Here is a 22,572-nt window from a genome sequence, read left to right on the forward strand (position 1 = left end):
TCCCTGGGTCAAGACCAAGAATGGGCGCGCGACCGAAAGACCACGGGATGGGGAATAGGGCCGAGGCCGTGCGCGGTGCCGATCATCGACGGGGACAGCCGAGTGGCGGCGGGCAGCGACGAGGGAGGATGGAAAGGGCGGAGACTGAGCGGAAACAGCCGAAGCTGAGCCGATGTCGAGCGATGGTGGCCGAAAACTGACGGAAGAATCCGAAGGCCCAAGGGAGGGCTCGAGGGCCACTCGGCGCATAGACCCAGTCGGGGAGCCGAGGCTGAGGATCTAGCGGCGGTGACGGAATGGGAGCGAGCGGGCCGCGCCCGAGAGCAGCAGCAGGTAGGACCGGGACTTTAGTGCAACCTCCAGGGGTGATCGGGAAGGAGGCGACTGGGGCAGGCCACGAACTGGGCTGGCTGGGGAGACGCCCGGGGTTGTGGTGGGGGGTGGGGCACCAGCCAGCGAGGGACCAGTGAGCAGGGGGAGGGGCGGTGGGAGCTGGCGGTCCGCGGTCCTTAAATAGGGGCGGGGCAGGAATGGGCAATCCAGGGGCCGCCGCGGGAGGGACAGAGGGAAGGCCCAGGATCCTCAGTTGGGAGGAGTGAAGGTTTGGGGGGGGGGTAGCCGGGGTCTTTAGCTGGGGTCGGGGCTCGAACCGGCTGTGGGGGCGCCGTGGGAGGGCGGTGGGGCCTTAGGCGGGGATGGGCTGAATGGAGGGTCTGGGGTGGTGTGGGAGGCTGGGGTCTCCTTCCCAGAGTTCTACTGGGACCCTGGGCAGCACGATGCGGGTGCAGGACGCGGGCCCAGGACGCAGGCGGTGGCAGGTCCCTGGAGCCAGGGCCCCACAGGGCACGTTGAACGTACCCCCAGAGGTGTCTTTAGGGACTCGAGGCTCAGATGCCCGATTCCCGACCTGAATCAGGCCCGGCCCACCCAGGGAAGGTGCGGGCCACGCCAGGGTTGCGGGGTTCACGGGCACGACGGGGGGACGCGGGACGTGGGCCGGGCCGTCATTCGGGACCCTGGCGCAGGGGCCGGGGCTCAGGCCTCATGGCGCCTGACACCCGCGGGCGCGGGAGCCCACCGCCAGCTGCCAGCGTGGCAGCGCGTGGCGTGGCGCAGTCTCGGCTCACTGCACAAAGGTCCGTTCGTTCGTTACTTGTTTCTTGCTGGCTGCAGGTACCCTGGGGGGCACGGCCTTTGTTTTGACACTGACATGCTCCTCAGCTGCCTTGTCTGGTCGCGCAACGCACTTTCCACAGAGTGGCAGTGGGAGCGGGCTGTGCCGCAGTCACTGGCCGTGTGTTTGATTCCTTTCTGGGGAGGACAGCGGGTTTGCTGCGCGGGGTGCACCCCACTTTCTCTTTTTGGGTTTCAGCAGATCCTTAACAGTCTGTCCTGCGTAATTGTCCAAACAGGCAGGTCAAAGCTGCATGGGCTTAGGCTGTCCCCCAGATCCTTCCGTCTGAGAGTAACCGCCCCCCCCCAGCCCGGCGCTCGCTGTGACGTCTGTAACCGCCCCCCCCCCAGCCCAGTGCTCGCTCTAACATCTGAGAGTAACCCCCCCCCCCCAGCCCGGTGCCCGCTCTAACATTTGAGAGTAACTCCCCCGGCGCTCGCTCTGAGAGTAACCACCCCCCCAACCGGGCCCTCGCTCTAACATCTGAGAGTAACCGCCCCCCCCAACCCGGCGCTCGCTCTAACATCTGAGAGTAACCCCCCCCCCCAGCCCGGCGCTCGCTGTAACGTCTGTAACCGCCCCCCCCCCCAGCCCGGTGCTCGCTCTAACATTTGAGAGTAGCTCCCCGGCGCTCGCTCTAATGTCTGAAAGTAACTCCCCCTCCCCGCGCTCGCTCTAACATCTGAGAGTAACCCCCCCCCCCGAACCCGGCGCTCGCTCTAACGTCTGAGAGTAATCCCCCCCCCCCAGCCCGGTGCCCGCTCTAACATTTGAGAGTAACTCCCCCGGCGCTCGCTCTGAGAGTAACCACCCCCCCAACCGGGCCCTCGCTCTAACATCTGAGAGTAACCGCCCCCCCCAACCCGGCGCTCGCTCTAACATCTGAGAGTAACTCCCCGGCGCTCGCTCTAATGTCTGAGAGTAACTCCCCCAGCGCTCCCTCTAACATCTGAGGGTAACCCCCCCCCAGCCCAGCGCTCGCTCTAACATCTGAGAGTAACCCCCCACCCAGCCCGGCGCTGCTGTAACGTCTGAGAGTAACCGCCCCCCAGCCCGGTGCTCGCTCTAACATCTGAGAGTACCCCCCCCAGTCCGGTGCTCGCTCTAACATCTGAGAGTAACCGCTCCCCCCCAACCCGGCGCTCACTCTAACATCTGAGAGTAACTCCCCCGGCGCTCGCTCTGAGAGTAACCACCCCCCCAACCGGGCCCTCGCTCTAACATCTGAGAGTAACCGCCCCCCAGCCCGGCGCTCGCTCTAACATCTGAGAGTAACCCCCCCCAGCCCGGTGCTCGCTCTAACATCTGAGAGTAACCCCCCCCAGCCCGGTGCTCGCTCTAACATCTGAGAGTAACCCCCCCAACCCGGTGCTCGCTCTAACATCTGAGAGTAACCCCCCCCAGCCCGGTGCTCACTCTAACATCTGAGAGTAACCCCCCCCAACCCGGTGCTCGCTCTAACATCTGAGAGTAACCCCCCCCCCAACCCGGTGCTCGCTCTAACATCTGAGAGTAACCCCCCCCCCAGCCCGGTGCTCACTCTAACATCTGAGAGTAACTCCCCGGCGCTCACTCTAAATGTCTGAAAGTAACTCCCCCGGTGCTCGCTCTAACATCTGAGAGTAACCCCCCCCCGAACCCGGCGCCTCGCTCTAACATCTGAGAGTAACCCCCCCACCCCAAACCCGGCGCTCGCTCTAACGTCTGAGAGTAAACCGCCCCCCAACCCGGCGCTCACTCTAACATCTGAGAGTAACTCCCCTGGCGCTCGCTCTAACATCTGAGAGTAACCCCCCCCCCAGCCCGGCGCTCGCTGTAACGTCTGTAACCGCCCCCCCCAGCCCGGTGCTCGCTCTAACATCTGAGAGTAACTCCCCCCCAACCCGGTGCTCGCTCTAACATCTGAGAGTAACTCCCCAGCGCTCGGTCTAACATCTGAGAGTAACCGCCCCCCCCCCAACCCAGCGCTCACTCTGAGAGTAACCTCCCCCAACCCGGCGCTCGCTGGAACATCTGAGAATAACTCTCCCCCAACCCTGCGCTTGCTCTAACATCTGAGAGTAACCCCCCCCCCCAGCCCGGTGCTCACTCTAACATCTGAGAGTAACTCCCCGGCGCTCGCTCTAATGTCTGAAAGTAACTCCCCCGGTATTCGCTCTAACATCTGAGAGTAACCCCCCCCCCCCCGAACCCGGCGCTCGCTCTGATGTCTGAGAGTAACCGCCCCCCCCAGCCCGGCGCTCGCTCTAACGTCTGAGAGTAACTCCCCTGGCGCTCGCTCTAACATCAGAGAATAACCCCCCCCCCCCCCGAACCCGGCGCTCGCTCTAACATCTGAGAGTAACCGCCCCCCCAGCCCGGCGCTCACTCTAACATCTGAGAGTAACCCCCCCCAGCCCGGCGCTCGCTCTAACATCTGAGAGTAACTCCCCGGCGCTCGCTCTAACATCTGAGAGTAACCCCCCCCCAGCCCGGCGCTCGCTCTAACATCTGAGAGTAACCCCCCCCCAGCCCGGCGCTCGCTCTAACATCTGAGAGTAACTCCCCAGCGCTCGCTCTAACCTCTGAGAGTAACCCCCCCCAACTCGGCGCTCACTCTAACATCTGAGAGTAACTCCCCGGCGCTCGCTCTAATGTCTGAAAGTAACTCCCCCGGTGCTCGCTCTAACATCTGAGAGTAACTCCCCCCCCCCCAACCCGGTGCTCGCTCTAACGCCTGAGAGTAACCGCTCCCCCAGCCCGGCGCTCGCTCTGACATCTGAGAGTAACCCCTCGAACCTGGTGCTCGCTCTAACATCTGAGAGTAACTCCCCTAGCGCTCGGTCTAACATCTGAGAATAACCCCCCCCCCAGCCCGGTGCTCACTCTAACGTCTGAGAGTAACCCCCCCCCAGCCCTGCACTCACTCTAATGTCTGAGAGTAACACCCCCAACCCGGCGCTTGCTCTAACATCTGAGAGTAACCTCCCCCAACCCGGTGCTCGCTCTAACATCTGAGAGTAACTCCCTGGCACTCGCTCTAACTTCTGAGAGTAACACCCCCCCCCCAGCCCGGCGCTCGCTGTAATGTGTGTAATGCCCCCCCACCCTGGCATTTGCTCTAACATCTGAGAGTAACCCCCCCCCCGAACCCGGCGCTCGCTCTAACGTCTGAGAGTAACCCCCCCCAGCCCGGTGCTCACTCTAATGTCTGAGAGTAACACCCCCAACCCGGCGCTTGCTCTAACATCTGAGAGCAACCCTCCCCCCCACCAGCCCGGCACTCCCTCTAATGTCTGTGAATAACCCCTCCCCCCCCAACCGGGCCCTCGCTCTAACATCTGAGAGTAACCTCCCCCAACCCGGTGCTCGCTCTAACATCTGAGAGTAACTCCCTGGCACTCGCTCTAACGTCTGAGAGTAACACCCCCCCCCCAGCCCGGCGCTCGCTGTAATGTGTGTAACGCCCCCCCACCCTGGCATTTGCTCTAACATCTGAGAGTAACCCCCCCCAAACCGGCGCTCGCTCTAACGTCTGAGAGTAACCCCCCCCACCCAGCGCTCGCTCTAGCATCTGAGAGTAATCCCCCCCCCAACCTGGTGCTCGCTCTAACATCTGAGAGTAAACCCCCCACCACCACCTGATGCTCTCTCGCCTTAACATCTGAGAGTAACCCCCCCCCCCAGCCCGGCGCCTGCTCTAACATCTGAGAGTAACCCCCCCAGCCTGGCACTTGCTCTAACGTCTGTGAATAACCCCCCCCAGCCCAGCGCTCACTGTAACATCTTTAATCCCCCCCCCCAGCCCTGCACTCCTTCTAACATCTGAGAGTAACTCCCCTGGCGCTCGCTCTAACATCTGAGAGTAACCCCCCCCAGCCTGGCACTTGCTCTAACGTCTGTGAATAACCCCCCCCCCAGCCCAGCGCTCACTGTAACATCTTTAATCCCCCCCCCCAAGCCCTGCACTCCTTCTAACATCTGAGAGTAACTCCCCTGGCGCTCGCTCTAACGTCTGAGAGTAACCGCCCCCCACCCAGCACTCGCTCTAAATTCTGAGAGTAACACCCCCAGCCCGGCGCTCGGTCTAACATCTGAGACTAACCCCCTCCCCCAGTCCAGCCTCGCTGTAACATCTGTGAGTGACCGCCCCCCCCAACCGGGTGCTCGCTCTACCATCTGAGAGTAACTCCCCAGCGCTCACTCTAATGTCTGAGCGTAACCCCCCCCCCCCCCCGCGCTCACTATAACGTCTGAGAGTAACCCCCCCCCCCATGCCCTGCGCTCTCTCATGTCAGAAGCCCAGAGTTCCAAGCCTAACCAAACAGCCAGACCGGGTCCCCAGGCATGACAAGTAGGAAGCCCGGCCCCACCAGGTGACGATGGCCTGGCAGAGCGGTGCCCACAGGTGTCAGGATGCTGAACGGGACCACCTGTGACTCTCTGCGCACCCTTTGGAAGGACCAGAGATGCCCACTTTGACCCCATTGCATACATTCTTAGGCGTCACCAGCCGTCTAGCTGATTTCAAGCAGAACCTTGTGCAAAGTACGCCTGCATGGGACAGGGGTGGCGTTCACTTCTTGGCAGTTCGCATTCAAACGAATATTCTAGTTAAACATTTTCGTGTAAGACAGGACGTATCTGAACTATAGGAATCCTTTTACTTACAGTTTTATAATCCTTTTATAACAGTTTTTAACCCAAAACAAAAACCCCTGCTTTAATTCACTAACGTTAACCTTTAAAATAAGTTATTTTACCAGCGAAAAAAGGGTTTATCTGGGAGTAAGAGAACTGTGACTTGGGACAAGGAAGCAAAACTGGACAAGCCCAACACACAAGGGTTCTGCTGTGTGGAGAAGCAGTAAGTTGGCAGGGGTTGTTCTGGAAGAAACTTTGGACAGAATCAAGACTTGACATGACACTTTCTGCCTGGTTGACTTGCAGGGGTGGGGGTTCCTCCTGGTAGGTGCAGGGTGCCCCTTCCCCTGCTGGGATCTGTAAGGGGTGAGTCTTCCTGTTGAGACTTGCATCTGGGGTCCCTAATTGAGTGCTCCCGCTGCAATGCGCACGGAGAGTGATGGCTCCCTCTTGCAGCCCCCACCCCCGTCCTCTTTAGTGAGGGCCTGTCACCGTCTCCCTAACCGAGGAGGGTACCCACTTTCCCCGCAGGAAGGGGAGACCTGTGTGAGGTACTGAGCCAACAGTGGTGCTTTGAGTCCTGTTCCCGGTTGTGCCAGCCGTCTGGGCAGTCAGGGCGTGCACACGGTAAAACAGGGCAAATACCCGCTCCACACGTTCAGTGTTTTCCTCTAGGTGTCTCCAAATAAAGCGGACGTAAGTGTAAGTCCAAGTCAAGCTCCTGAAGGTTTAGGCATGAAGTTCTACTTGCCAGCCTCTCAAGCCAAATTTTTAAAAGTAGTGGAATCTGTTCTTTGAAGCAATTTCATAGACGTAAGACGTCTAGGTTATTTCACGGTCTTGTTAAATGATGAGGACGCCTTAAGAATTTGCGAGGAAAAAAGGGATAAAATATAAGCTTTTTCAGGCGTTTTCCATGTTTTCAGAAGTCTTAAAAGGGGGAAGTATTTATTTTAATGTTCATTTACTTTTGAGGGAGAGTGCGCGGCCAGGGGAGGGGCAGAAAGACAGGGAGACAGAGGATCCAAAGTGGGCTCCACGCTGTTAGCAGAAGCCCGACTGGGGATTCACACTGACCAACGGTGAGACCGTGACCTGAGCCGGAGTCGGGCGCTTAACCGACTGAGCCACACAGGCGCCCCGAGAGTGTAAGGATTTTGATGAGACTTTCAGAGATTTGTAACCACCAGTGTTGTGGCTGGACCAGCCCTTGTACTGCTTCGTGATCCCAACACGCCTTTCAGAAACAGCCCTCAGGAAACATTGAAGGGGGGAGAAAAGCTTATCACTTGTAGGAAGCGTGGGTTACACGGCACACCTGGGGCCACACAGCTGGAGACAGCAGCTTCACCTGCCTGGGGTTCTGCTTTTATCGGCCACAGGGGCGCAGGCGTAGAGTTTCGCTCTTTACATCCAGGAATCTGGGGTGCCTGGTGGGCTCAGTCCACAGAGCATCCGCCTCTACTTGAAATACACTTACTGGGGCACCTGGCTGGCCCAGCAAAGCATTCGACTGTACTTCAAGAATAAACGTGTGAAACACACAGGGATTTGAAGTGCGGCAGGAGCGAGACCACACAGCCCAAACGGTCCGTCATGAAAATCCCCCGAGCGCTCTAAACAGAGGAGCCCCCTTGTGGAGCGGCGCCTGCATCTGTCCTGGCTCGGCTCGTGGCTGGCCGTGTGCACAGCCATCAGTGCTGAAGTCAGGCCCTTGCGGTGCAAAAGGGAGAACCCCCAGGTCGGGGTTTACACACCAGCAGCAGCACCACCTGGCCGTGAAGGGGCTGCCGGCCCCCTCATCCTCCCCAGAAGCCCACACAGCCTTTCTGCCCCACCCAGTCGGGTGACCATGTGGCATGTGCGGGGCTGGCCCCAGGGACTTGCGCTCTGCAAGGAAGGGGAAGGAGCGGCTGTGACAGCTGGCACCCCAGTGGCCCTGGAGGCAGCCCCAAAGATGCAGTCCTGATATGTAGACATGCCCCCCCACCCCACCCCACCCCCCGGAAGATGCGGTCCCGATCACGCCCCGCTGCCCCTCCCATCTTGGAAGATGTGGTCCCAATTGGTAGGCACGCCCCCCACTCCCCCCACCCCCGGAAGATGCGGTGCTGATCGGTAGGCATGCCCCCCCCCAAGATGCGGTCCTGATCGGTAGGTATGCCCCCCGCCAAGATGCGGTCCTGATCGGTAGGCACGCCCCCCCCCACCGGAAGATGCGGTCCTGATCGGTGGGCATGCCCCCCCCAAGACGTGGTCCTGATCGGTAGGCATGGCCCCCCACCCTCCCCCCGAAGATGAGGTCCTGATCGGTAGGCATGCCCCCCCCCCCAAGATGCGGTCCTGATAGGTAGGCATGTCCCACTCCCACCCCGCAGGGAGGCAGACTCAGGTGTTTCCGTCCTCTGCCCAAGGCCTGGACGTGTCCTCTGACACATTGCCACAGTGTGGCCCCAAGGAGTATATTTGGTCATTCTAGCACTAGCTGCAAAAATTCTTGTCGATTCTCTGGTACAAGTGTGTGTTTGTGTGGGTGATGGGTCATCCTCACATGGTCCCTGTTGTCCTAGTCCCTGCTGACACTGTCGGCCTAGTTTCTTCTTGGGGGCCTCACCTCTCAGCTGCCCTCAGCCTGCAGCCCACCCCCTGTGACAACCGTGTCTGGCTCGATGGGCCCCAGACTAATGGGCACCAAGCGGGAGAAGCTAAGAATACAGAGCAGTGGTGTCCTCGGTGTCTGAGGCAGGATTATAGCACCCCCCCGCCAAGAAACCCCAAAGTGGAGCTTCACCGAAGGAACAAAGCTGCACTTTTGTGAGTGAGCAGAGCAGGTGACCGTGGTGCCTCGCCTCCCCCAGCCCTCTCCCACCCTGGGGTTTACAGGTTCGTGTGCCCTGGACTCCTAGAAATAGCAGTCCAGGGAGAGCATTTCGGACATCCCGTGGGCAGGTCACTGCCCCCAGACTCGGTGGTGCCATCACTAAAACAGGGGCTCCAGCGTGGGGAGAGTGAGGTCAGAGGAGGAGAGAAGGGCAGAGTCATGGGACAGAGATGTTCTAGCCAGAGACTCAGGAGGGGCAGAGTGAAAGGATCCTTTGGGGTGACTTTAGGGACCCCACTGTGACCCACCTAGTCTCGGCGACCACACAGTGGGTATAGCAGGCCAGTGTCCACGGTCCGATGCCAGGAGAGGTGCTGGGAGGGGTGGGTAGTGCCACCAGGCCCTGGTCTCTCCTGTGGGTCGGTGCTCCATCCAGAGGAGAAGATCCGCAGGTAGGTCACAGTGTGTCCTCGATGGGACTGCAGATGGCATCTGATCCCATTCAGGGTAGCCCTGCAACACAAGGTCATGTCCACGTGAGACCCTCCTTAGTGGGTCTTTTACAACGTTTGGGAAGAGACGTGTCGCAGGGGGAGCAAGCCATGCCAGCCCTAGCATCTCAGGGACACTGAGCTCTGACCGTGGTTCTGACTTTGACGCTGACCACCATTACTTTCCCATGGCCCTAGCCCTCACTCATAACTCCTATCCTCACCCTGAACAGCCGAAGATCCACAGAAGTTGCAACCCATACAACACTGTCAGCCTCATGAGCTTTATAAACCCCTGGCCCCTGACCTGAGACCTGCCTTAACCACAAACCCAGACCTGGAGTTTACGCAGGGCCGAACCCGAACCCTAAGCTCCCACCTTAGACTTAAATCCTGCCCCGGTGCTAACCCTACAATGCAGGCTCCCATCCTCGCGGTCCCCACGCACCACTGGGTCCCGCCCACAGAAGCAGCCGTGCAGTCCAGGATGGGAGGCAGGTGTCCAGGCCGCCTGGAAACGGCAGGGCTGCAGGATGGGGGAACCTGCAGGACACCGGATCTGGACTCCCCGTTTGGAATGGAGGCTGTCCCCAGCAAGTCCCCGAGGCCTGCAGCTCCTGGAAACACCAGGCTCAAGGTGGGAGCCACGTGTCACACAGACGTCTTTGAGCTCGACCCATTTCTTGTCCCTTCCAGTGTGAAAGGACACATCCCCGCCCTCCTAACACGGGCTCCTTCTCCATCTGTGGAGGGGCGCGGGGGCGCACGGTCCGCCCGTGTGCAGAGGGGCGCAGGGCGCATGGTCTGTGTGCACAGCAGCTGACGTGTATTGCCTTGTTGGAAACAGCCGCGGAGGTCCCTGCTGTCAGGACAGGTGGGAGGTGTGGGGAGGGGGTTAGGGTTTAATCAGTATGTTATCTAGATGCATCAGGCCTGTCTACACACGCACACGCACGTATGCACAGATGTGGGGCCGGGGGCTTCCTGCCCACCGCCCAGCACCGTTCTGAGGGTCACATCGCACAATGCGCGGATGAATCCTCCGTTCCTAGGTCACTTGCCCCAAGAACTCACAGCCAGGTTGTGCCTGAATGTCGATGAAGACTCAGGCCCCACGGCTCATACCTCCTGCCATTTTGACCTTGTTCTCTTGACCCTGCGGACCCTGAGGGCTCCTGGCGGCACCAGTTCAGCTTCTCATCTGGCTGGCAGACTTCCCCTCGGCCCCATTCACAGACCTGTTGTGTCGTGGCCATGAGGGAGCTCTGACGGTGCCCCCTATACCCAGCGGACATCAGGTGGGGCTCCCAGGCCTGATGTTAGCCTCTCACCCCCCACCGTGAGGATTCAGCCTCTGCAGGTGAAGACAGCCCTGTTCCAGGTCCCCGGGCAGTGACACCGCGGGGCACACCCTTCCCCTGCCCTCTGACCACCGTCCTGGTCCAACCAGACCCCTCCCGCTCCCCACGAGTGACACAGGCTGAGCGCATGTCGGGCAGGCATGTACCCAGCGACCGGGTCTAATCAGAGGAGCAACGGTCGGTCGGGGATGCCACCTCTCCCGTCGGCTTCAGTACAGGCAGCAGGGATTGGAACAGTCTGGGTGGGACTCTCGGCGTCCCTGTTTCCGGGGCAGCGTGCTGGGCCAGTAGGATCCCTTAGACCCGCTGCCCTCTTCTTGACGGTGTTGATGGGAATTTCCACTCTGGGCCAGTGTGCAAGAACCCCGTTAGTAAGCTGGCCCAGGCACCGTGCAGGGGCTGCGTCCCCTTTCTGTGTGGCACACGGGGCCCTGTGAGGAGCGGAGTCGCCCGGGCCAGGCCAGCCCTGTGAGGAGTGCGCAGTTCCGACTGTCGACATCCCCGGCAGCCTGCTCGGGGGGCCCCGAGTCCTCCTCCCCACTCGCAGGACATGCTCCAGCAGCCTGTCCTGCAAAGCAGCTGAGGAGCAAGACGCCTCCTTGGAAGTAACCGGAAAGGCAGCCTGCCCCTTAGAAGGAAGAAAGAGCCAGTGGGTGTAGCAGGGGGGTGACCGGGGACACATTGGGGTTGTGGCGCACAGTGACAACGGTAAAGTAACAACTGCGTGCAAAGGCCCCTGGGAAAGCGGAGATCGGACTGCTGTTCGGGAGTTTGATGAAGTGGGAGAGGCACAGACGGGAGAATATTCCAGAAAGAGGGAAGTACCTGCAAAAGTTGGAGGGAACAGCATGGACTGCCCATGACCAGAAACGGTCACTTTGGCTGTGGGAGGCCTGCGGGCAGAGACTCTGAAGGAGCGGCGAGCACGGCGGGCTGACTTCCCAGGGCCGCAGGGGTACCAAACGCACGGGGCCGGAGAGAAGAGGGCTCTTATTCAGAGACCCTAATCGGACACCCAGGCGCACCTGGGTGGCTCCCCGGTGAGCAGGGACCCTCCACTGAAAGGCAGACCGAGGTAGGGGTGCTGTTCTGGACGCAGACATGGCACTGGAGGCCGTAGGAGCTCGTGAGGTGCCGGCACCGTGTCCCTGGAGCATCACAGAGGAAGCTGGCCTAGCAGGCAAGTGCCCAGTACAGAGGCCAGCAGCACTCGAGGGCTCCTGGGCAAGGGAGGGTTGGTTTCTTTCTTAGGACACCTGCGACGCGAGGCATCATAAGGGCTGCTGGTACGCAGCCTGTGCGGGGTGGGTGGACCGCAGGGACGAGCACCTGAGCAGAAGTGACGCTACAGGTGACAAGGGCCCAGTGGACAAGAGTCGGAAGGTGGTAGGTCAAGGGACAGAAAAGGAGTGTGTGCAGGGGGCTGCAGTAGGCAGGTGCACGTGGGGGGCACCTCCTCCCGCCTGGTGCGCCTGGACCTCGGACCTGTGCCCTGGCAGGACCGGGCCGGGTACGTGCTGGCCACCAGGACGGTGCATTTGTTCTCAGGTGGGAATGCTCAGCTCTCCTGCGTTCACAGGGTCACAGGGTCACAGGGTCACAGGGTCACAGGGAGGCCCGGCTGCTCACACCCCAGCTCATCTCCGCACTGGCTTGTGGCAACAGGCCGGGAGCCTGGGTACAGGGTCTACACTGCCTCCGGCTGCTGGTGTCTGGAGCTGGTTGTTGTCTGAGCCCCGTCCCTATATCTGAGAATGGGGACAGTTGACCGGCCAGGGGCAGTATAGTGAGGGGGGGAGGAGACAGGTTGGGGTCGTGTGCAGGGGTGGTGTTGGGGGAGGTGCAGAAGACAGGTCGGGATTGCAAGGAGGGGCTGAGGGGCCAGGTCCACGTGACACACACACCCGCCCCCCGCAGGGGCAGCTAGGAACAGGTCAGGTGAGATCAAAGTCCAGTTCCGTGGCCAGGACACGGGACAGAAGCGTGGATGAGGGAGACAGCACATTCTCTTTCACGGTGGCCATGCCGTCAAGGTGCAGCATTGTTCCCAGGCCCCTGGCCCCCGTCCTCTCCCCCTCAACTGGAGGTTGCCAGTGTCCAGACCCTCCTGTCTTCTGGCTGCACTGCCAACCCTGCTGACCTGTCTACTGCTCCACACTCACAGGCCCAGACACGCGGGACACCGAGGACGGTGGGACACCGGGGACGGCGGGACACCGGGGACGGCGGGACACCGGGGACGGAGCAGCTGTTGTGAAGCCCAACGTCCACAGGATGGAAAGTATGGTGTTACCGTACCCTGATACACGACCCCGTGCTGCGCAGGGAAGTGTCCCCGAGGCCACGGCCAAGCCCCTCGTGGCACCCGGGCACCCGGAGAACCTTGCAGACCACAGAGACAAGGCTGGATCGCAGCTGCCCGAGCCTGGGGGTCGGGAGGGCACACAGGGTCCCAGCACAGCAAGAAAGGCAGGCTTGGGGGGGCTGCTCAGAAGCACGTGCTCAGCTTCCCCTGCAGAGACCGGCCGCCCGTCCACCTGTCTCGTTCGGGTCACGTCCGGGGCTTCCTGCTCCCGGGGGGGGCAGCTGCAGGCCAGAAAATACTGCACTCTTGGCTGAAGCAGCAAAGTACGCGACCGTGCACCCAGCTTGACGTCTGGCCCCCTTTGTTGTACTGTGATCTGTACAGCAAGGGTTCTAGGAAGCTGACGAGGATGCTAGAAAATCCTGGGAGGATAGGTTGGGCCAGGCGTCCCACAGGTGAAAGGCAGGTGAGGATCACGGCCCTGTCCCCAGCACTCACCCCCACGTGTCAACTGTTTCTTCTGCCAGTCACACGATGACCGCGTACCAACCACTTTACCCTCTTCCCACATCCTGCCACTAACCAGGGTCCCGAGTCCCGAGTCCCCTGTGCTCAGGAGACCCTGGGGGGGGGGCACCTTATCCCCTCCTAGAACATACCCCGTCCACTGGCTGAGGCACAGATACCGTGACCGCCGCCCTCAGTGTCCAGGACCGCGCAGACGCAGCAGGGATTCACAGGAGGTAAGGGAAGCGCCTGCTTACTCTCCCACCCCTGCGTGGTCTGTTGACTGTGGGCTGCAGACACCCACCTTCTCAGGGGACGCTGTGGCACAGAGCAGGACACAGGTTAATTAATTGCAGAGTTTGTTATTTCTTCTAAATGTTTGTTTTGTTTTGGAAGAGAGAGACACATGGGTTCAGGGTGGTGGAGAACCAAGCAGGCTCTGTGCTGTCACCTTAGACTCCGTCATGGGACTCGAAACCACAGACTAGGAGATCATGACCTGAGTTGACATCCAGAGTCAGACGCCTGCCGACTGAGCCCCCCAGGCCCCGAGTTTGGATTCCTAAAGCCAGGCCAGAGTTCCTTGTCCCCTCCCCAGCGTCACACACACTCTCTCCCAACAGGAAGGCCCCTTATGGGGAACTGTTGTGGGAGAGCCCCGAGTCCCCATCCTGAATGTGCTCCCTGGGGAGCCGAGCTCCGCTGGTGCACGTGCCTCTCGCACTGGAGGAGTCTGGAACAGTCGTGAGCAGGTCACCCTGCAAGGTGGGACTGGCTGTGCCGGCGCTGGAGGCTGTGTCCCTCTCGTGTACGACCAGCAGGACGCTTGGGCCTGTAGGGTGTTTAGCAGGGATTGCGCCCAGGCCACACGCCCAGAGTAAAGACCTGGGAACGCTGTAGGGGACACAGCTTCAGGCCACGGACGGGACAGACTCCCATGGCACCACGTGGGCACTCACCACCTAGACACGGACGCACCGTTTCCGGTCTGCGTCTCCACAGCACTGCACTGGGCCAGCTCAGAGGCCTCACGAGTTCACATTAACTTCGTCTCCTTATTGCTAGTTCTAGACCATGAGTTAAAGCTGGATTCAAATGCTCTTTACCCAAAAAATTACAAAAAGAAAACGTTCACCATATGCACTTGAGGCATCACGGTGGCGGCTACTAGAGCTTTCCTGCTCGGCTGGGAACACGGCCAGCGCAGGGCAGTGTCAGAGGGGCAGCTCCGTGTGCAGGGTCAGGTACAGCAGCAGGACGCCCCCTTCTGGGGCATCCGAGGCTGAGGGAGACGGAGACATTGGAGCACAGAGAGGGAGCCCACACCACACGTGCCGGTCTGCACTGTTTTTTTGTTTTGTTTTGGTTTAACATTTATTTATCATTGAGAGACAGACACAGAGCATGAGCCGGAGAGGGGCAGGGAGAGAGGGAGACACAGAATCCGAAGCAGGCTCCAGGCTCCAAACTGTCAGCACAGAGCCCCACGCGGAGCTCAAACTCACAAACTGGGAGATCATGACCTGAGCCGAAGTCGGTCGCCTAACCAACTGAGCCACCCAGGCGCCCCGAACTCACCGTCTGTTTTAATGCACTTGCACTCAGCCTCACCAAGTGGACTCTGACCAGCAACTAAGGCACCATTTGGACAGCAGGTTTCAAACCCGTCCCTTACTAGAGACAGCACTGCAGCGAAGGGGTGGGTGCTCCGTGGGAGGTCCCGTCCTAGGGAGGCGGATGACACACGGACTCATCAGCCTCCCCAGGACAGCGAGCCTTCTGCGAAGCAGACGGGGGAACGATGTCAGAGCTCCACACTGGGCCACCTGTCTGGAGTAGGTGGGTCACCTTCTAGAAGGACCGCCACGCATTATGCCAAGACTTGTCTCCGACTCCGCTTCAGCCTGCCCTTTGTGGACATGGTGCAGAGCCACTCGAGTGCCCTACACAGATCAGTGGAGATGGACAGAGAATCTGGGACTGACCCACACTTACAGGATCAACTCCTGTTTGACGAAGGCTCCAGGACAGTCCGATGTGGGAAAACATGGTCCTTTCAACAGAAAGTGATGGGGAAAGTGGACATCCATATGGCCAAAAAAATAACGTTGATCCTTGCTTCACACGGTGCACGACATAAATTCCAAATGGGTTACGTACATAATCATAGAATCAAACATGTAGGAGAAACATGGGATAAAACATGCCCTGTGTGTGTCCGGATGTGCACGCAGTGGAGACGCATACTTCACAACTTAATATGGAATATACACAGAACTGTTTCCACAAGAACACAAACAAGTCCCCAAGATGATGGGAAGACACTTCCCAAAAAATACACGGTTGCCCAGTAAGCACACAGAAATGCTCAACGTATTAGTCGCCGGAGAAATCTAAATTAAAACCACGAGATCCTGGGGCGCCTGGGTGGTGCAGTCGGTTAAGCGTCCGACTTCAGCCAGGTCACGATCTCGCGGTCTGTGAGTTCGAGCCCCGCGTCGGGCTCTGGGCTGATGGCTCGGAGCCTGGAGCGTTTCCGATTCTGTGTCTCCCTCTCTCTCTGCCCCTCCCCCGTTCATGCTCTGTCTCTCTCTGTCCCAAAAATAAATAAAAACGTTGAAAAAAAATTAAAAAAAAAAAAAACCACGAGATCCCACTAAACACCCACGTGAATGACTACAGTGAAAAAGACAGACGTGCCACATGGCGAGGCTTTGGAGCAGTGGGGACTCTCCTACGCTGCTCACGGGAGCGGTGCTCACACTTTGCAAAACTACTTTCATCAGTTTCTTTTAAAAGTTAAAATACAGGGGGCGCCCGGATGGCCCAGTTGGTTAAGTGTCTGACTCTTTGTTTCGATTCGGGTCCTGATTCGTGATTTGTGAGATCGAGCCCCACGTCGAGCTCTACGCTGACAGCACAGGGCCTACTTGGGATTCTGGCTCTGCCCCTCCCCTGCTCGTGCATGCACAGACGCACGCGTGCCCTCTCTCTCTCATAAAAAAATGAAAGTTAAAAAAGGAAATGAACTCGCAATCCTACTTTTAGGGTTGCCAAAACAAATGAAATATATGTGCACACACATGTGTACGTCAATGTTTACAGCAGTTTTATTCATAATAGCCAAACTTGGAAAAAAACCACAAACATCAACTAATATATCTCTACAGTGTAATATTACACATCTATTAAAAATGGACTTCTGACACACATAATATCCACGAATATCAAAATTGATATGTTGTGCAAAAGCCAGACAGAAAAGAATATATATAATTCAACATGTATGAAACTCTGGATAAGATAAATCTAACCTTCAGTGACAGAAAACAGATCACTGTTTGCCCGGTGATGCTGGGGATAATTGGGAAGGTCAGGGTCGGTGGGGGGAGGGGGGGGGAGGGGAGAAGACTGTGGTGACAGAAGTATTCTGTATTTTCATTGTAGTTATATTTTTCAGATATCGGGGTGCCCGGGGGGCTCAGTCGGCTGAGCAGCTGACTCTTGGTTGCATTTCAGGTCATGATCTCACAGGTTCGGGAGTTTGAGCCCCACAGGTTCTGTGCTGGCAGCACGGGGCCTGCTTGGGAATCTCTCTCTCCCACTCTCTCTGTCTCTCCCCACCTGCTCTGTGTCTCTCTCAAAAGAAAAATCTTAAGCTTTAAAAAAAATTGGTCAGATATCAAAACTGGACACTTAAATTATGTATATTGTATGTAGATTATGGTTCAACCAAGTTCTTTATTATTTTTTTATGTTATTTTTGAGAGAGAGACAGAGTATGAGCGAGGGAGGAGCAGACAGAGAGGGACACACAGAATCCAAAGCAGGATCCAGGCTCTGAGCTGTCAGCACAGAGCCTGACGCGGGGCTTGAACCCACAAACCGTGAGATCATGACCTGAGCCGAAGTCAGAGGCTCAACCAACTGAACCCCCCCAGGTGTCCCCAAGTTCTTTTTTAAAATAGAGAATTGACAGCCCAGAAAAAAAAAAAAAAAAACCTCGAGTTATGGCCAGTTGATTCTGACAATTTACACCATACAAATATTTACTCAAAATGGATCAAAAGCCTACATTTCGGAGCCACAACTACAAAACCGTGAGAAGAAAGCATAGGAAAGACCTTCATGACCTTGAATTGGGCAGCTTTCTTAAAGATGGCACCAAACGCAGAGGCAGCGAAAGGAAAAATAGATTCAACTTACTAAAATTAAATACTTTGCTACAAAGGACACGGTCAGGAGATTTAAGCAATACAAAGCAGCACATGGCTGGCTCAGTTGGTGGAGCGTAGGACTCTTGATCTCAGGGTTGTGAGTTCGAGCCCCATGTTGGGTGTAGAGATTCCTTAAGAAGAAAATCTTGGGGCCCCAGGGTGGCTTAGTTGGTTAAGCTCAGTCTTGATTTTTGGCTCAGGTCATGATCTCTCGGTTTGTAAGTTCGAGCCCCACACAGGGTTCTGTGCTGACAGTGCAGGATTCTCTCTGCCCCTCCCCTGCTTTCCCTCCCTCCCTCTCTCTCAAAAATAAACTGAAAAAATAAAAAAATTTAATTTTTTTTTAATCTCAAAAAGAAAAAACGGAGAAATATTTGGGCATAATCTGATAAGGCAGATACGGAACATGTCCAGAATATATAAAAACGTCTACAATACAACAACAAAAAGAATTTTTTTTAATGCTTATTTACTTTTCAGAGAGAAAGAGAGAGCACAAGCAGGGGAGGGGCAGAGAGAGAGCGGGACACAGAATCTGAAGCAGGCTCCAGGCTCTGAGCTGTCAGCTCAGAGCCTGACACGGGCCCAAAGTCACGAACCACGAGATCATGACCTGAGCCGAAGTCAGACGCTTAACCAACTGAACTACCCAGGCGCCCCTATGTTACTTTATTAATATTTTAGAGAGCACACGTACCCAAGCAGGGGAGGGGCAGAGAGAGGGGGACACAGGATCTGAAGTGGAGTCCTCACTGACAGCAGAGAGCCTGACACGGGGCTTGAACTCATGAACCGTGAGATCATGACCTCAGTTGGACGCTTAACCGACTGAGGCACCCAGGTGCCCCAAAAGACAATTCAATATGAAACTGGGCAAAACACCAATAGACATTTCTTCAAAGAAGATCTATACAAAGGGCCAATAAGCACATAAAGATGCTTATCATTGGTCATCAAAGGAAAACAGTGACAAAAGGACTATAGTTTTAAAAATGTCAACAACAAAAATATATAATGAGTTAGGAGAGAATAAACTATTGGAATATGGAGAAACTGAAACCATATACATTCCTGGTAACAAGGTAAAATGATGCAGGCAGTGTGGAAAACAGTTTGGGTTTTCCTCAAAAAGTTAGATTTTCCACATGACCTTGCAGTTACATTCCTGGGGATGTACCCACAAGGATTGCAAACAGGAACTCAAATAGATACTTGTATGTGAACATTCAGAGCATTGTGATTCACCCAGTGTTCACAGTACGTGAATGGATAAACAAGTTGTGCTATGTACATGCAGTGGACAATTATTCAGCCCTAAAGAATGATGAAGGTATGAGATACATACATGGATAAACCTGAAAAACATACTCCGTGAGAGAAGCCAGACACGAAATGGATTATATGATTCAATTTATATGAAATATCTAGGAAAACCTACTTCATGGAGACAGAAAGGACATCAGAGGTGGCCAGAGGTTGGGGAGGGAGGACTTGAGAGTAACTGCTTAATAGGGACAGTTTTGCTTGGGGCAGTGAAAAAGTTTTGGAAATAATGGTGAGGGATGTAAAACACTACGAACGTAATTAATGCCACAAAATTAGACACTTAAAATGGATTAAATTGCCAACTATTATCAGTGACATGAAAAGAAACAGTGATGTGGTTATTCAACAAAAGAACGCAAAGCAAAACATTACATAGAGATTTCGTAAAGGTAATGGTTCTCAGAGATAGAATTTGATTGTGTTATATGCACCTGCCTACCCGACCTCTTCACCTTGGTGTCTGAGAGATGCCTCAAGTCCCCCAAGTCTAGCTTAAGCCTCCAATCTGTTCCTGCCAGTGCCTTCCTCCCTATGGACACCTGCCACTCGTTTCTCAGGATCAAACTGTGGAGTCATTCTTGGCTCCCTTCCTTGTCGCCAACTCCTGATCGAGTCTGAGGGAAAGTAAAGCTGATCTACTGTTGAAATAGGTCTAGAAACAAACATATATGAGCACTTGATTTATTACAGTGTTAACCACTGTTGAGCACTGAAGAAAAGTAGCTTTTTTAGTAAGTGGTGTTTAATCAACTGACCATCTACATGGAGTAAAATGATTAATAAAAATGTGATTTGTGGATCTAAATGCAAAAGGTAGGGCTGCCTGGGTGGTTCAGTCAATTGAGCGACCAACTCCTGGTTTTGGCTGCAGTCACGATCTGGTTTGTGGGATCGAGCCCCACGTCGGGGTCTGCACCGACAGCGTGGGATTCTCGGTCTCCCTTTCTGCCCCTTCCCCATTCGTTCTCTCTCTGAATAAGTAAATCAACTTAAATAAACGTGAAAGGTAAAACCAGCCAGCAGACAACAGGAGAACAGTGGCTTTATGCTGTGAAGGTAGGCAAAGATCTGAGTGCAGATATCTTGTCTGCTAGGTTTATCCTGTATCCCCAGTGCGAGGACAGGGCCTGCCCCATAGTAGACGTCCAGTAAATATGTACAGAACAAGTAGAAAGGACAGTTTCCTTAACACCCTCTGAAGGAACACACACACATTGTATCCTTGTGAAGACAGTGTTTTGCATGGTAAGATTTCATATAAATGTCACTTCTTAATTAGATTAATGCAATGTTAATAAAAACCCCAGTCAGACCTATTTTCAGAATGCAATAATTTGATCGTAATTTCAGAGAAAAATGAATAATAATACCTAGGAAACACCCAAAGGAATGGCAGGAACAAAAAATGGGCAGTGAGATGTGACGAGGCCTCGCAGGCAGTAAAGCAAATTTACAACCACAGTGAAGAGCAAGCACCTCACTGCATCCAGGACACCACCACGCATTGCAGGGTTCGTGTGCCGCTAAGAAATCGCCACCAGTTAACCTAGGACTTGTCAGATGGATCAGGACCGACAGCTCACAAGTGTGAGAAACCACGTGCCTCGGCATGGTATCCACAGATTCACAGAAGAAGGAAAATACAGCAGAGCTAAAAACATGCATGGTTTTAGCATAAAAATGAGATAATATTGCAAATAGGAAGAGAGATCTAAGAATGCTAGAGAGAAAATTAGGGAGGTGAGCTGCGTAGCCGGCCTCTCACACTCCAGCAGGACCGCGGATGTACAACCACAGGTGAGCCTCATACACGAGCTCCGGCCGAACCACGGATCTACAACCACAGGTTAGTGGTGGGTCTCACGTTACACGCGTTCCACCAGGACTGTGGATGTACAACCGGGTATCTCCCATGTGCAGGCGCTCCGGCAGGACCGTAGATGGACAACCGCATAGGTCACGTGTACACGCGCTCTGGCAGGACCGCAAGTGTACAACCACAGGTTAGCAGGGTATCTCGCATGTACACACGCCCGTGCGGGACTGCAGAGGTACAACCCCGTATATCACGTGTACACACGCCCCCATCAGAGCCGCGGATGTACAACCGCGTATATCACGCGTACACGCTCTGCGGCAGGACTGCAGGTGTACAAGGAAGAACAGTAGCAGTTGTCCAAGAAGTGGAGGGCATCAGGGTTTACACCGTCGTAGTGGGAAAGGCCTTTCCAAGGGGGCCCTGGGTCAAGAAGTGACGCGGGACACGGTGCTCCGTGCGACTGCGCAGGCTGACCGGCCCTGCTTCAGGGACGGTGCCGCGAGCCCCGACCCACTCCTGCCCCGCTGCCTGCGTGCACGCACAGGGGGCAGAAAGGCGGGGTGGCCGCATGCCACGCATGTGCGGGAGTCCGTGCACACCCGCGTGCCCAGGGAGGAGAGCTGGCAGGACAGCGCAGTCACGGAGAACAAGGGCCAAGGCCACCCGAAGTGCGCACGGAGGGAGCCGAGACTGGACGAAGGGCCAGAGGGAGGCGCCAGGGACCAAGGACAGAGAGAGAGAGACAGACACACACACACACACACACACACACACACACACACACACACACACGAACCGCGGACGGAGGGACCCGAGTGGTGACGGGCGGGGCCGAGCGGTGGTGGGCGGGGATACATGGCGCCGAGCGGTCCAAGCCCGGACGGAGGGCGCCAAAGGGCCGCCGGACGAGATCGGGCAACTTGAAGGGAGACGGACAGGAAGTGACGCAGCGCAACGAACGGAGACACGGGAGCAGACGGAGATGCACGACAGGTGCCGAAGCTGGTGATGGAACATCGCCGATCGATAGGACGGAAGTGACGCAGAGGGACAAAGCGACAGGTGCCGATAGCGACAGGACAGGAAGTGACGCAAGCAATGGAGTGACAGGTGCCCAGGCTGCTGATGGAAGACCGCGGAGCGCCTAGCAACAGGACAGGAAGTGACGCAGAGGAATGGAGTGACAGGTGCCGAAGCTAGTGACGGAAGGCTGCAGAGCGCCGAGGGACAGGACGGGAAGTGACGCAGTGACGAGAGCGAGCGAAGATGGACGACTGGTGCCGAAGCTGGTGACGGAAGACCGCGGAGCGCCGAGCGATAGGACGGGAAGTGACGCAGAGGAATGGAGTGACAGGTGCCCAGGCTGGCAATGGAAGACCGCGGAGCGCCTAGCAACAGGACAGGAAGTGACGCAGAGGGATGGAGTGGCAGGTGCCCGGGCTGGCGATGGAAGACCGCGGAGCGCCGAGCGACAGGAAGCCAGTGTGCACCCCGGAGAGGCCGCATGCAGAGCGGACGTGACGGGGAGGCCCCGGCGCGGGTCGGTGCTACAGCCGCCCGGGGACAGTCCTGCTCCAGCTCGGGGCTCCCAGCTCCCGCACACCCCCCGGGGAGGGGGAGTCTGTGCTTGAAAGCCCACCCTTTGTGTCGGTGGCGCCAACGTTTCTCTCTCACATCACGCACTCACAGCAGTCCCCCCTTCTGCCATCTTTCTGGAAAGGGGGCCCTAAGTGTTCCCCCTAAGGACCTCCACGCAGCACCCCGAAAACAGCCCTGACTCGTCTGTCCCACAGGGGTCTTCGCGGGGGGGGTGGGTTGGGGGTAGGACAGGACACTGACTCCCAGCAGTCCTGTGTCTGAAGTCTAGGATTCTCCCCAACCCTTGCCAGAGGCCTCGCTGCACCTGGGAAAGAGGGGCGAACGTGCTG

The 22,572-nt window shown here is 56.8% G+C and overlaps 2 long non-coding RNA genes across 3 annotated transcripts in view; one reads left to right on the forward strand and one right to left on the reverse strand.

Moving 5' to 3' along the window:
• On the forward strand, window positions 1–16,497 carry LOC109496406. The gene is made up of 2 exons (XR_002152387.3): window positions 1–333; window positions 12,635–16,497. It is a non-coding gene; the product is annotated as an uncharacterized LOC109496406 (long non-coding RNA).
• The window catches only part of LOC123383330, a 27,095-nt gene continuing 9,954 nt past the window's right edge, over window positions 5,432–22,572 (reverse strand). The window contains exons 2-3 of one of the 2 annotated variants that reach the window (XR_006592921.1): window positions 8,927–9,131; window positions 5,432–6,657 (exon numbers count right to left, since the gene is read on the reverse strand). This is a non-coding gene — a long non-coding RNA (uncharacterized LOC123383330). Of the gene's footprint in view, window positions 7,688–8,926; window positions 9,132–22,572 lie in introns of both variants that reach the window. The other variant, XR_006592920.1, reaches the window with a different exon arrangement.

The sequence above is a fragment of the Felis catus genome, chromosome X, assembly GCF_018350175.1.
Source record: "Felis catus isolate Fca126 chromosome X, F.catus_Fca126_mat1.0, whole genome shotgun sequence".
NCBI lineage: Eukaryota > Metazoa > Chordata > Mammalia > Carnivora > Felidae > Felis > Felis catus.